The 15,851-nt window shown below is 36.3% G+C and overlaps 1 pseudogene; it reads right to left on the reverse strand.

Moving 5' to 3' along the window:
* Window positions 1–311: 311 nt before the first annotated feature.
* LOC100458899 (NADH dehydrogenase [ubiquinone] 1 alpha subcomplex subunit 5-like) lies at window positions 312–665 on the reverse strand (annotated as a pseudogene).
* Between the last annotated feature and the right edge of the window lie 15,186 nt (window positions 666–15,851).

The raw sequence follows: 15,851 nt of genomic DNA on the forward strand, positions 1-15,851 counted from the left end.
ACTAAAGAAATGACTTTTTGATTATAGTCTCTGCATTGAAGATTGGTAGGAATTTTTCTAATTTTCAAATCTTCCCACAACCTCTTTATTCAAAGAAATATCTTCTTGGAAATAATTTGTGTGAAAAATTTACAAATCAAAAATTGACTCACAAGATGATATTATCATAATCACTCATTTTAACAAGTCTCCTAAGTATTTTCTGTATCAGTTTTCTTGATTATAAAATGTCATTAATATGAACACACTCTTAATGTAACAGAATATTTAATTACATCTGTTTCCCTCAACCCACCAAAGTCATTTAATAATTATATTGGCTGTTTGCACTGATTGGCAGGAGGCTCTTCCACTAATACCTCCCATGGTTTCCACTGCATCGTTTTTCTCACCACACTTAGTTCATTTTCAGCTTAATGAATCACCTCTTCTATTCGGCCACCTTGAAGTTGGTCTTCTAATGTTTTAACATCTGGTTCTATTTTAAGCATAGCCAGTTTCTCATTTGTAATCTGTTCTGTACACTTTTTATATGCTGCATTTTTAGGGATTTGCTCAAGAACATCAAGGATCTTTGTGTACAATATTCTTAGCCTCTCATGTGGATTCTCACATACAGCCAATCTCACAGGACCAGTAGTCTTCTTCAGCACACTTTGTCCCATATTTAATTACTCTTTGCATCCCAGTGCCTAGCTTCATGCCTGCATAAAGTGATAGTAAATATCTGTTAAACTGAAATGAATCAATAAACATTCTAAAGTAAAAACCAAAACATCACAGCCACAGTAGGGCTTATAGGACATGTCTGAAATCTACTCAACATTTAATTAGTGGTTGCTTGGTAGATTGATATAGAAATTCAATTTTTCTCTGATCTGTGAACATGACATTTCTTTTACCCATTAGCCAAATGTGCTATATCAACTAATTGGAGTGGGGTGATTTCTCTCTTCTAATAGATGTACACTTACTCCCATCAATATAAGGTGCTAAAACATTTTCATATTATCTTTTTGTTTTTCATTCTCCTAGAAAAGTCATTGTCAGAAGAGAACAAGGATGCAAGCTTAAAATTAGTTAAGTGAAAACAGGGTCATCTCTTGGAAATTTTATAAAAAAAAAATTATAAAAAAAATTTTTATAAAAAAGTTTTCTCCTGTTTGGCAGAGTTATAATTCTGCCATCACAGGTATCATAAAATTTATAAAAGAATAGGCACATTTATTTGGGGGCAATGCTCTGAAATTTCAAATGATAGGAAACATGCCAACCTCTAGCATGAATAAACTTTTATCAAAATGTGCTGCATATTTCAGTTTTCTAAATCTGGAATTAAAAAAAAACAGGGACCATTTTCTTCAAATGTTGAACAGCATCATGTTTGAGAGAAGACAGTTAATTTAAAACATTAGAGGAAAATTGATGGAATTGTTAATGGAAAATGGAAGATTACAGCTTTTAGTGACATGTTAGACAAGCACATTTAAACAATTTAAAAGTGCTTTTCCCCCACAGGATCACTTATGTCTCATTTCTGAGTTGTCAGTGTATCTAATTCATTCCAGCTGCTTCTGATTAGTTCATCTTTTTGAAGCGATGCAGTTTCATTGTGATAAGAGAAATGTATCTTTTCTTATGCATATGCCAAAAAAACTCTCAGCAGTACCCATCAAAGGTCCTTATGATGATTAAGCTACATTTCAAAAATAAGAGTCTGACCAAGTAGCCAGGACATCAGAGATGAAGTTTTCAAATGACCAAGCATTTGAGAACTCTATGCACTCCACATCTTAAAAATCTTCAGGATTTTGCCTAGAAAAGTCTAATCCATGCATCACTCTTAAAAAAAAATAAACAGACAAAAAGGTGTGTGTGTGTCTGTGGTGTTTCAAAGCAAGGAATATGTGACCCATATCTTATTTTACACTAAAGGTACTGTGTCATCCCAAAAGAAAGAAGGGTTCCAAGCTGCTGGAGTGGACCCAGACAAGGAGCACTGGTGGGTGAATGTCTTTTCATTTGGAACTAAACAAGCAGAAGGTAGTGAGAGTTTGAATATCAGGTGCCTGCTATAATGTGTAAGGACAGAGCTTTGAACCAGAGCTGTAGAACTCAGTTTCACTGGGTAAGTTTGTCAGTATAGACCTTATAGAAACCATCCCACAGGAGATCACAGGTGACTTCTAGGAGGTGGTTGTACTCCTATAAAATCTGACATGAAATTTTGGATTAAAAGTTGTCACTAGAGAAGAAAGGTGGATTCTCTGAGCTCATGGGGCTAACAAAGGCAACATCAGATCCTCCAAAATATGGCCAAATAATTGTTCTATTCTGTCAAGTGTTAGCATTACTGCCCTATCCAAAAACTCTGTCATTGCATACCTGGTAAGTGCAAATACATTTCCAACCACATTTTCATACTTCCTTTCTTCCTTAAAGTACATTTTCCTATTTTCTGAGAAGGCAGGGAGGCAAGTCTGTAAGTCTGTCTTCTCTCTGTGTGGGATCACTTGGGTAGAAAAAAGAACCAGCTCTTTTACCTTCAGAACTAGAGAATGAGCCTCTAACCAGATTACAATATTGAGCAAAAGTTTGATACTATTATTAAGTATATTGATTATATTTTGAAGACACTTTCTATCAGTGTTTCTTGAGAGTGAAACCTAAGGAAGAACCAGACACCTAGTGGCCCTCCTGAGGTGGAGGCTTTAGCAGAGGTTCAGAAGCATTTCTTATTCAGTGACTGACAATGTATTTTAGAGAAGGAACCAGTATAGTCTGATCCTGAGACGATTTATCCAACAACATAGAGAGAGTGCCTACTGCTCAGTAACCTAGGAGATCAAATGCTAAACCCCATGGTTGAACATGAAACCCATTTAAAAAGTGATAGATTAAAGTATGCACATATGGAGGATCAGAAGCTCAGTGTCTCTGCAGTTGTGAGGCTATGTCAATCCTTTTTCTTCTCCCTTTTCTAAAACTCATAACACAACTGGCAGAGAAGCTGTCACTATAAAAATGGTTAGCGATAGATATTACTGGATTTTTTCACAAGCTGCAGGTGAGGTTTAATTTTCCAATATAAATTTTCCTTCGGGGCACCACTTGGAAAATTGTTTGCATAACTGTACCTGCTATAAAATGACAACTTTTACATTTCTTAATGTCTGTTGACCTGCTGCTTTTACAGCAATCATAAGATGTTTTTGTTGTTATTAATATAGTAATTGTTCATGATGGGTTTCTCCCAGAAAAGCTATCATTTACATTGCTTGATGATAATTTTCACTATTGCACTTTGTGTAATGAGAGAGTTATGTAGAGCTATTTGTCTATGTAGACAAAGACACCTGGTTTTCACATTTTCCTATCCCAAGTACTAATTTTTCTTCTATACCATATACCTTTCTCTAGTGTTATATTAATACCATTCTCACTGGGCATCATATTTAGGCTACTAGGCTTTAAATAATTAAAACATATGTGCTCCAAGCTGACAGTAAAATGTTTTTCCAAAGCTAAAGGACAATAGTAGTTTTTCACTACCCAACATTTAACTTATGATCATCAATCCCTAGATTCCAAAAAATTGAAAAAAGTTAAGCATCAAGACCACTTCAAAGGTTGACAATGAAGACAGAAAAATATTTAGCACTTAGAAAGCACTGGAACTGGGGTTTACCTTGACATCCTGAAAGAAACAAGATAATGACAGAGCTTGGTCAGCATGTTCCAGGACACCTGACAAAGTTGGGTCTCTTTGGATGTGTATAGCATTCCTCATCCTGGCTCCCATTTTTATGACTTCTCCAGACTTGGTAGCATTAAATATTTCTGCATAGAAGATGCTTGGTTCCTGACCAGGAAATAAAACAATTATCAGTGTAAAGGAATTGTTAGCCAAAATATGAAAATGCTCCATGACTACATAGATACTGGAATTTAAACTCAGGAGTGTTTGACTCCAAGGTTCAATTTTTGTACCCTATGTTCTGCTGCTTCTCTAACAATGTGCCTGAAGTGCTATCTGGGGGCCTGCTTGCCATGACTCAAGGAATAAATGATAGCCATGGAGAGGGACCCGGCAACAACTAAAGGGATTGATAGGCTGCTACAACTGTGATTTGTCAGATGCTTGTTTCTCTGCAATGCTTAGATAGAATGCAGCTGGGAGGCTCTGGATAAATGCAGTATTTATTGTTAGCTATGGCTCACTGCCTATAATTGCTATATACTTGCTTTCCATAACGAGATGGAGCTGAGGAACAAATACCCTTCAAAAATCCTTTTGCCTCCTTTCTTTAAACGTTAGGAAAGAGCTAGTCTAAGTAGTCCGTTATGCTTCCTGGTACCAGGACTCCAACCTGATCCCACTCAATCATTTGAGCTGAGGGGGTCTTCCAAATGAAAGGCACAACCCCACTATTCAGTAGTGAACTGTAAAAGAAAATAAATGTAAAAAGGGTATTTGCAGGAGTTGGGAAAGAGTTTTTGTGTCTGCAGGAGTTGGGAAATAGTTTATGTGTGTAAGTAATACCCTGTGCTCTATCAGGTATTACTTATAATACCTGATACAATGTAAATGCTCTAAAATAATTGTTATACTAAATATGGAGGATCTATTGTATTCTGGCACTTACGTATTTTCTCAGGGCATCCAGAGCACTTGCCATTCCTAGCTCCCCAGGTCCAATTGGCATGATGTCATCAATACGTGCATCAGTAGTACATGTAGCAGCTTGCTCCACTGACCAAAAGTTCTGTAGACTATATTATAAGCAGAGAGCAGGAAAATTTCACATAACCTAGGGCAAGACGGTGAATGTGTTCAAAACTCTAATTTAAAATTGGTAGGATGATATAATATATTTTAGAAACATTTTCATCAATATGATCAAAATTTTAATGATTAGCACTTAAGCTTCAATTTTGTAGAAAATTCACATATGTAAGATGTCTCATTTCCTGATAAAGTCCACTAAATAAAATATATGGAATGAATTTATTTTTGGGCTTTTTCTCTTTTATTGATATATAATATTTTCATATTTATGGAGTACATGTGTTCGTTACATGCATAGAATATGTAATCATCAAGTCATGATTTGGGGTTGCCATCACCTTGAGTGTTTATCATTTTTATTTATTGGTATGATTTTAAGTTCTCTCTTCTAGTTACTTTGAAATATATGTAATATTGTTGCTAAGTATAGTCACCATAGTCTGCTATTAAATATTAGAACTTCTTCTGTCTAACTGTATGTTAGTACTCATAACCAGTCTCTCTTCATTCCCCCTTCCTCATCTACTCTTCCCAGTCTCTGGTATCTATCATTCTATTCTCTATGTCCACAAGATCAAATTTTCTAGCCTTCACATATGAGTGAGAAGATATGATATTTGTCTTTCTGTGCCTGACTTATTTTACTTAACATAACCTGTAGTTTCATTCATGTTGCTGAAAATGATGATTTAATTTTTTTAATGGCTTAATAGTATTCCATTATGTATATATACCACATTTTCTTCATCCATTAGTCTGTTGGTGAGCACTTAGGTTGCTTCCAAATCTTGGCTACTGTGAATAGTGCTGCAATAAACATGTCAGTGCAGACATCCCTTTGATATAGCTGATTTCTTTTCCTTCGGATAGCTGCCCAGTAGTGAGATTGCTGGATTATATGGTGGTTCTATTTTTACTTTTCTTGAGAAATCTCCATACCATTTTCCATAATGATGTACTAATTCACATTTCCACCAACAGCATGTAAGAGCTTTTCTCCACATCCTCATTAGTATCTGTTATTATTTGTCTTCTTAATCACAGCCATTCTGACTGGGATAAGATGATATCTCACTGTGGTTTTGGTTTGCATTTCACTAATGATTAGTGATAATGAGCATTTTGTATATATTTGTTGGCCATTTGTATGTCTTCTTTTAAGATATGTCTATTCATGTCATTGGCCCTTTTTAAATGAGATTATTTGTTTTATTACTCTTGAGTTGTTTAAGTTAGACTTGTCTATTCTAGATATTAGTCCCCTGTTGTAAGAGTAAATTGCAATTGTTTTCTCCTATTCAAGAGATTGTTCCTTCACTCTTTCGGTTTTTTCTTTTGCTGTACAGAAGAATTTTAGTTTAATTAAAACCCATTGTCTTTTTTTTTTTTTTTTTTTGTCTGTGCTTTTGAGGTCTTAGCCATAAAATCTTTGTCTAGACCAATGTCCTAAAGAGTTTTCTCTACATTTTCCTCTAGTAGTCTTATAGTTTCAGGTCTTATGTTTAAGTCTTTAATCCAGCTTGAGTTGACCTTCGTATGTGGTGAGAGATAGGGGTTCAGTCTCATTATTCTGTGTACAGTTATCCAATTTTCCCAGCACCATTTATTGAAGAGTGTCCTTCCTCAAGGACACTGTTTTGGGCAGCTTTGTTTAAGACTGGCTGTATATACGTAGATTTGTTTCTGGGTTCTTTATTCTGTTTCATTTGTCTATGCATTTATTTTTATACCAATAGCATGCTGTTTTGTTTACTATCACCTTGTAATATATTTTGAAGTCAAGCAGTTTGATGCCTCTAGCTTTTTTCTTTCTGCTTAGTATTGCTTTGGCTATTTGGGCTCTTCTTTGGTTCCATACAAATTTAGGACTGTTTTTACTATTTTTGTAACGATGACATTAATGTTTTTATAGGACTGCAATGAATTCATAGACTGTTATTGGGAGTATGGTAATTTTAATGATATTAATTCTTCCAATCCATGAGCATGAAATGTCCTTTTTTGTGTGTCCTCTTCAATATCTTTCATCAGTTTTTTTTTTGAGTTTTAATTGTAGTGATCTCTCACCTCCTTGATTAAATTTTGTTCTTATATTGTTATTTGTAGCTACTGTAAATCGGATTGCCTTCTTGATTTCTCTTTTGGCTATTTCATTGTTGATGTATAAAAGTGCTACTGATTTTTGTATGTTGATTTTGCATCCTGCAAATTTATTGAATTTTTTTATCACTTCTAAGAGTTTTTTTGGTGGAATCTTTTGTTTTTTCTAGATATAAAATTATGTCATCTTCAAAAGGAGACAATTTGATTTCCTCTCTTCCAACTGGATGCATTTTATTTCTTTTTTTTTTTTTTTTGCTTGATTGTTCAGCTAGGAGTTCAAGTACCATCTTGAATAGGAATGAAGAAAGTGAGCATACTTGTCTTGTTCCAGTTCTTAGAGAAAATACTTTCAACTTTTATCTACTTGGCATAATGTTAGCTGTGGATTTGTCATAAATGACCTTTATTATTTTGAGGTATGGTCCAACCATGCCTAGTTTGTTGAGAATTTTTATCATAAAGAGGTATTGAATTTTATCAAATGCTTTTTCTGTGTCTATTAAGATGATGATATGGTTTTTATTCTTCATTCTGTTGATGTGGTATATCACATTTTTTTAATTTGTATATGTGAAATCTTCCTTGCATCCTTGGGATAAATTCTACTTGATTATGTTGTATTATCTTTTTGGTGTATTGTTGGATTTGGTTTGCTGACAGTTTGTTGAGGATTTTTGCATCTATGTTCATCAGAAATATTTGCCTGTAGTTTTCTTTTTTGTTGTATCCTTGTCTGGTTTCAGTATCAGAATAATGCAGGCCTTGGAGAATTGCTTCCTCTTCAAATTTTTAGAATACTTTGAAGAGGAGAATTAATATTTATTCTTTTCATATTTGCTAGAATTCATCATTGAATCTATCCAGTATTGGGCTCTTCTTTGTTTGGAGAATTTTTATTACTGAGTCAGTCTCGCTACTTATTATTGGACTGTCAGGTTTTCTAGCCCTTTTTGATTTAATCGTTGTAGGTTATTTTTCCAGGGATTTATCTATTTCCTCTAGGTTTTTCTATTTGTTAGTGTATAGTTATCACAGTCTCTGATGATCTTTTGTGTTTCTGTGTTATTGTAGTGTCTCCTTTTTCATTTCTGATTTTCTTTGTCTTTTTGTTAGTCTAGTTAAAAGTTTATCAATTTTTTTATCTTTTTAAAACAACTTTTCACTTCATTTTTTGTATTTTTTTAAGTCTATTTTGTTTAGTTGTGCTCTGATCTTTATTGTTAATTTTTTTTTCTGTTAATTTGGGGTTTGGTTTGTTCTTGCTTTTGTAGTTCCTTGAGGTGCATCATTAGATTATTTATGTAAAATCTTTCTGTTTTGTTGATATAGGTGTTTATTACTGTAAACTTCCCTTTTAGCACAGCTTTTGCTGTGTCCCACAGGTTAGTATGTTGTGTTTCCATTTTCATTTATTTCAAGAAATTTTTTGATTTTTTCATTTTCTTTATTCACCCAATAGTTGTTTAGGAATGTTGTTTAATTTCCATATATTTGTATAATTTCCAAAGTTTTCCTTGGTAATGATTTTTAGTTTTGTTCCATTGTGGTCTAAGAAGATACATGATATGATTTTGATATTTAAAAAATTTTTGAGACTTGTTCAGTGGCCTAATATATGATCAATTCTGGAGAATGTTCCATGGACTGATGAGATAAATGTATTCTGCAGTTGTTGGATATAATGTTCTGTAAATACCTGTAAGGTCCATTTGGTCTGAAGTCTAATTTAAGTCCAATGTTTAATGTTGATTTTGTGTCTGGTTGATCTGTCTAATGCTGAGAGTGAGGATTATATATCTTTCTTTAGATCTAGTGATATTTTCTTTATTAATCTGGGTGCTCCAGTGTTGGGTGCATATATATTTAGAATTATAACCCCTTGCTCAATTGATCCATTTATTAATATAAAATAACTTTTGCTTTTTAAAAAGTGTTTTTGACTTAAATTCTATTTTATCTAAGTATACCTACTCTTGCTTGCTTTTGGTTTCCATTGGCATGGAATATCTTTTTCCATCTCTTCATATTCAGTCTATATGTACCTTTACAGGTAAAGTGTTTCCTGTTGGCAGCATATATTTGGATACTGTTTTTTTAAAATATATGTGTAGTCAATCTGTATCTTTCAAGTGCAGAATTTAATTTACTTACATTCAGAGTTCCTATTGATATGTGAGACTTTGTTCCTGTTACATTTTGTTTCCTAGTTGTTTCATATGTTCTTTTTTCCTTCCTTTTTTCTTGCGTATATTTTTAAAGTTAAAAAAATTATTTTAATTTTTGTGAGTACATAATAGGGGTATGTATTTATGGAGTATGTGAGATGTTTTGCTACAGGCAATGCATACTAATCACAGCATGTAAAATGGGGTATCCATCTCCTCCTGCATTTATCCATTGTATGACAAGTGGTCTACTGACACTCACTTGGTTATTTGAAAATGTAAAATTAAATTATTATTATAGTCACCCAGTTGTGCTATCAAATACTAGATCTTATTCATTCTTTCTATTATTGTTGAATCCATTAACCATTCCCAGCTCTCCACCAGCTCCCAACTATACTTCCTCACTCTGGTAACCATCTTTCAACTCTTTATCTCCATGAGTTCAACTGCTTTGATTTTTAGGTCTTACAAATAAGTGAGAACATGCAATGTCTGTATTTCAGTGCCTGGCTTATTTAACTTAGCATAGTGACCTCCAGTTCCATCCATGTTGCAAATGATAGGATCTCATCCTTTTTATGGTTGAATAGTACTCCATTGTGTATATGTACCACATTTTCTTTATTCATTCATATGTTAATAGACACTTAAGTTGCTTCCAGATTTTGGCTGTTGTGAACAGTGCTGCAACAAACATGGAAATGAAGATTTTTTTATTATGTTATACTTTAAGTTCTGGGATACATGTGCAGAATATGCAGGTTTGTTACATAGGTATACATGTGCCATGGTGGTTTGCTTCAGTCATCAACCCATCATCTACATTAGGTTTTTCTCTTAATGCTATCCCTCCCCTGCACCCCCCGACAGGACCCAGTGTGTGATGTTCCCCTCTCTGTATCAATGTGTTCTCATTGCTCTACTCCAACTTATGAGTGAGAACATGCAGTGTTTGATTTTCTGTTCCTGTGTTAGTTTGCTGAGAATGATGGTTCCCAGCTTCATCCATGTCACTGCGGAGGACATTAACTCATCCTTTTTATGGCTGCATAGTATTCCATGACGTATATGTGCCAGATTTTCTTTATCTAGTCTACCATCAATGGGCATTTGGGTTGGTTCCAAGTCTTTGCTATTGTGAACAGTGTCTCAGTAAACATATGTATGCATGTGTCTTTATACTAGAATGATTTATAATCCTTTCGGTATATACCCAGTGATGGTATTTCTGGGTCAAATGGTATTTCTGGTTCTAGTTCCTTGAGGAATCACCATACTGTCTTCCAAAATGGTTGAACTAATTTACACTCCCACCAACAGTGTAAAAGTGTTCCTGTTTCTCTACATCCTCTCCAGCATCTGTTGTTTCCTGACTTTTTAATGATCACCATTCTAACTGGTGGGAGATGGTATCCCATTGTGGTTTTGATTTGCATTTCTCTAATGACCAGTGATGATGAGATTTTTATCATATGTTTGTTGGCTGCATAAATGTCTTCCTTTGAGAAATGTCTGTTCATATCCTTCACCCACTTTTTGATGGGGTTGTTTGCTTTTTCTTGTAAATTTGTTTGAATTCTTTGTAGATTCTGGATATTAGCCCTTTGTCAGATAGATTGCAAAAATTTTCTCCCATTTTGTAGGTTGCCTGTTCACTCTGATGATGGTTTCTTTTGCTGTGCAGAAGCTCTTTACTTTAATTAGATCCCATTTGTCAATTTTGGCTTCTGTTGCCACTGCTTTTTGTGTTTCATTTATGATGTCTTTGCCCATGCCTATGTCCTGAATGGTATTGTCTTGGTTTTCTTCTAGGGTTTTTATGGTTTTAGGTCTTAGGTTTAAGTCTTTAATCCATCTTAAGTTATTTTTTGTATAAGGTGTAACGAAGGGGTCCAGTTTCAATTTTCTGCATATGGCTAGCCAGTTTTCCCAGCACCATTTATTAAATAGGGAATCCTTGCCCCATTGCTTGTTTTTGTCAAGTTTGTCAAAGACCAGATGGTTGTAGATGTGTGGCATTATTTCTGAGATCTCTTTTCTGTTCCATTGGTCTATATATCTGTTTTGGTACCAGTACCATGCTGTTTTGGTTATTGTAGCCTTGTAGTATAGTTTGATGTCAGGTAGCATGATGCCTCCAGCTTTGTTCTTTTTGCTTAGGATTCTCTTGGTTATATGGGCTCTTTTTTGGTTCCACGTGAAATTTAAAGTAGTTTTTTCTAATTCTGTGAAGAAAGTCAATGGTAGCTTGCTGGGGATAGTACTGAGTCAATAAATTACTTTGGGCAGTATGACCGTTTTCACAATATTGATTCTTTTTATCCATGAGCATGAAATGTTTTTCCATTTGTTTGTGTCCTCTCTTATTTCCTTGAGCAGTGGTTTGTAGTTCTCCTTGAGGTGGTTCTTCACATCCCTTGTAAATTGCATTCCTAGATATTTTATTCACTTTGTAGCAATTATGAATGGGCATTCACTCATGATTTGGCTGTCTGTCTATTATTGGTGTATAGGAATGCTTGTGATTTTGCACATTGATTTTGTATCCTGAGACTTTGCTGAAGTTGCTTATCAGCTTAAGGAGATTTTGGGCTGAGACAACGGAGTTTTCTAAATGTACAGTCATGTCCTCTGCAAACAGAGACAATTTGACTTCCTCTCTTCCTATTTTTTTTATTTTTCAAATTATTATTATTATACTTTAAGTTTTAGGGTACATGTGCACAATGTGCAGGTTTGTTACATATGTATACATGTGCCATGTTGGTGTGCTGCACCCATTAACTCGTCATTTAACATTAGGTATATCTCCTAACACTATCCCTCCCCCCTCCCCCCACGCCACGACAGGCCCCTTTGTGTGATGTTCCCCTTCCTGTGTCCATGTGTTCTCATTGTTCAATTCCCACCTATGAGTGAGAACATGCAGTGTTTTTTTTTTTGTCCTTGTGATAGTTTGCTGAGAATGATGGTTTCCAGTTTCATCCATGTCCCTACAAAGGACATGAACTCTTCATTTTTTATGGCTGCATAGTATTCCATGGTGTATATGTGCCATATTTTCTTAATCCAGTCTATTGTTGTTGGACATTTGGGTTGGTTCCAAGTCTTTGCTATTGTGAATAGTGCTGCAATAAACATACGTGTGCATGTGTCTTTATAGCAGCATGATTTATAATCCTTTGGGTATATACCCAGTAATGGGATGGCTGGGTCAAATGGTATTTCTAGTTCTAGATCCCTGAGGAATCGCCACATCACACCTATTCCAAAATTGACCACGTAGTTGGAAGTAAAGCACTCCTCAGCAAATGTAAAAGAACAGAAATTATAACTCTCTTCCTATTTTAATACACTTTATTTATTTCTCTTTCCTGATTGTCTTGTCCTGAACTTCTAATACTATGTTGAATAGGAGTGGCTAGAGAGGGCATCCTTGTCTTGTGCTGGTTTTCAAAAGGAATGCTTCCACGTTTTCCCCATTTGGTTTGATATTGGCTGTGGGTTTGTCATAAATAGCTCTTATCATTTAGAAATACATTCCATCAATACCTAGCTTATTGATAGTTTTTAGCATGTAGGGTTGTTGAATTTTATTAAAGAACTTTTCTGCCTCTACTGAGATAATCATGTAGCTATTGTCATTGGTTCTGTTTATGTGATGGATTACATTGAATATTGGCCCCCTCTCCCTTCTGGCTTGTAGGATTTCTGGAGAGAAATCCACTGTTAGCGTAATCGGCTTCCCTTTATGGGTAACCCGACCTTTCTCTCTGGCTGCCCTTAACACTTTTTTTTCATTTCAATGTTGGTTAATCTGACAGTTATGAGTCTTGGGGTTGCTCTTCTCGAGGAGTATCTTTGTGGGTTCTCTGTATTTCCTGAATTTGAATGTTGGCCTGTCTTGCTAGACTGGGGAGTTTCTCCTAGATAATATCCCAAAGAGTGTTTTCCAACTCAATTCCATTTTCTCCCTGTCACTTTCAGGTACACCAATGAAATGTAGGTTTGGTCTTTTCACATAGTCCAGTATTTCTTTGAGGCTTTGTTTGTTCCTTTTCATCCTTTTTTCGATAATCTTGTCTTCATGCTTTATTTCACTTAGTTGATCTTCAATGTCTGATAGTATTTTTTCCCCTTGGTCGATTTGGCTATTTATACTTGTTTATGATTCATGAAGTCCTCGTGCTGTGTTTTTCAATTCCATCAGGTCATTTATGTTCTTCTCTAAACTGGTTATTCTAGTTAGCAATTCCTCTAACGTGTTTTCAAGGTTCTTAGCTTCCTTGCATTGGGTTAAAACATGCTTATTTCACTTGGAGGAGTTTGTTATTACCCACCTTCTGTAGTCTACTTCTGTCAGTTCATCGAACTCATTCTCTGTTCTGTTTTGTTCCCTTGCTGGCGAGGAGTTGTGATCCTTTGGAGGAGAAGAGGCATTCTGGTTTTTGGAATTTTCAGCCTTTTTGGGCTGGTTTTTCCTGATTGTTGCGGATTTATCTACCTTTGGTCTTTGATGTTGGTGACCTTTGTAAGGGGTTTCTGTGTGGACATCCTTTTTTTTTTTTTTTTTTTTGATGTTGATGCTATTCCTTTCTGTTCATTAGTTTTCCTTCTAACAGACAGGCCCCTCTGCTGCAGATCTGCTGATGTTTGCTGGAGCTCTACTCCAGACCCTGTTTGTAGGGGTCTGCAGAACAGCAAAGATTGCTGCCTGTTCCTTCCTCTGGAAGCTTCATCTCAGAGGGGCACCCACAAAATGCCAGTCAGAGCTCTTCTGTATGAGATGTCTGTTGACCCCTGCTAGGAGCTGTCTTTCAGTCAGAAGGCACGGGGGTCAGGGACCCACTTGAGGAGGCAGTCTGTCCCTTAGCAGAGCTCGAACACTGTCCTGGTGGATCTGCTGTTCTCTTTAGAGCTGGCAGGCAGGAACATTTAAGTCTGCTGAAGCTGGGCCCACAGCCACCCTTTCCCCCAGGTGTTCTGTCCCAGTGAAGTAGGAGTTTTATCTATAAGCCCCTGACCTGGGCTGCTGCCTTACTTTCAGAGATGCCCTGCCCAGAGAGGAGGAATCTAGAGAAGCAGTCTGGCTATGGTGGCTTTGCCAAGCTAAGGTGAGCTCTGCCCAGTTTGAACTTCCAGGTGGCTTTGTTTACAGTGATGAGAAAACCGCCTACCCAAGCCTCAGTAATGGTGAGCAGCCCTCCCCACACCAACCTCAAGCATCCCAGGTCGACTTCATACTGCTGTGCTGGCAGGGAGAATTTCAAGCCAGTAGATCTTAGCTTGCTGGGCTCAGTGGGGCTGGGACCTGCTGTGCTTGACCACTTGTCTCCCTGGCTTCAGCTCCCTTTCCAGGGATGTGAGCGGTTTTGTCTTGCTAGCATTCCAGACACCACTGAGGTATGGAAAAAAACTCCTGCAGCTAGCTTGGTGTCTGCCCAAATGGCCTCCCAGTTTTGTGCTTGAAACCCAGGGCCCTAATGGCATAGGCACCTGAGGGAATCTCCTGGTCTGTGGGTTGTGAAGACTGTGGGAAAAGCATAGAATCTGGGCTGGAGTGCACTGTTCCTCATGGCACAGTCCGTCATGGCTTCCCTTGGCTAGGGGGAGGGAATTCCCTGAACCTTGCACTTTCTGGGTGAGGACATGCCCCACCCTGCTTTGGCTTATGCTCCATGGACTGCTCCCCCTGTCTAACCAGTCCCAATGAGATGAGCCGGGTATCTCAGTTGGAAATTTAGAAATCACCCACCTTCTGTGTTGATCTCACTGGGAGCTGCAGACTGGAGCTGTTTCTATTCATCCATCTTGCCTGATTTTTTTTTTTTTTAATGTATACTGATTTCCTTTCTTTTTTGGTATATACCCAGCAGTGGGTTTGCTGGATCATGTTGTAGCTCTATATTTCATTTTTTGAGGAATCTACAACTATTCTCTGTAGTGGTTGTACTAAATTGCATTCCCACCAACAGTGTAATGGGGATCTTTTTTCCACACCTCACCAACATTTGTTATTGCCTATCTTTTGGATATAAGCCATTTTAACTGGGGTGATATAAAATCTCATTGTAGTTTTGATTTGCATTTCTTTGATAATCAATGATGTTGAGACATATTCAAATACCTGTTTGCCATTTGTATGTATTATTTGAGAAATGCCTATTCAAATCTTTTGCCCATTTTTAAGTCAGATTATTAGATTTTTTTCTTAGAAAGTTGTTTGAGCTCATTATATATTCTGGTTATTAATCCTTTGTCAGATGGGTGGATTTCAAATATTTTCTCCTATTCTGTGGGTTGTCTCTTCACTTTTCTGATTGTATTCTTTGCTGTGCAGAAGCTTTTTAATTTGATGTGATCTCATTTGTTTTATGCTTCAGTTGCCTGTCCTTGTTGGGTATTTATTCTGTAGTAAGAGATAGGGTTCTGTTTTCTTCTGCATATGGATATGTAGTTTTCCCAGCACGGTTTGTTGAAAAGATTGTCTTTGCCCCAGTGTATGTTCCTGGCACATTAGGTAAAGATGAGCTCATTGTAGTTGTGTGGATTTGTTTCTGGGTTTTCTATTCTGTTCCATTGGTCTATGTGTCTTTTGTTATGCCAGTACCATGCTGTTTTTGGTTATTATAGCTCTGTAGTATAATTTGAAGTCAATTAATGTGATTCTTTCAGTTGTGTTCTTTTTGCTTAGGATAGCTTTTGTATTCTGAGTTTTTGGGCTCCCATAGGAATTTTAGGATTGTTTTCTCTATTACTGTGAAGAATATCATTGGTATTTTGGTAGGGAT

Source organism: Pongo abelii, chromosome 5 (assembly GCF_028885655.2).
Source record: "Pongo abelii isolate AG06213 chromosome 5, NHGRI_mPonAbe1-v2.0_pri, whole genome shotgun sequence".
NCBI classification, from domain to species: domain Eukaryota; kingdom Metazoa; phylum Chordata; class Mammalia; order Primates; family Hominidae; genus Pongo; species Pongo abelii.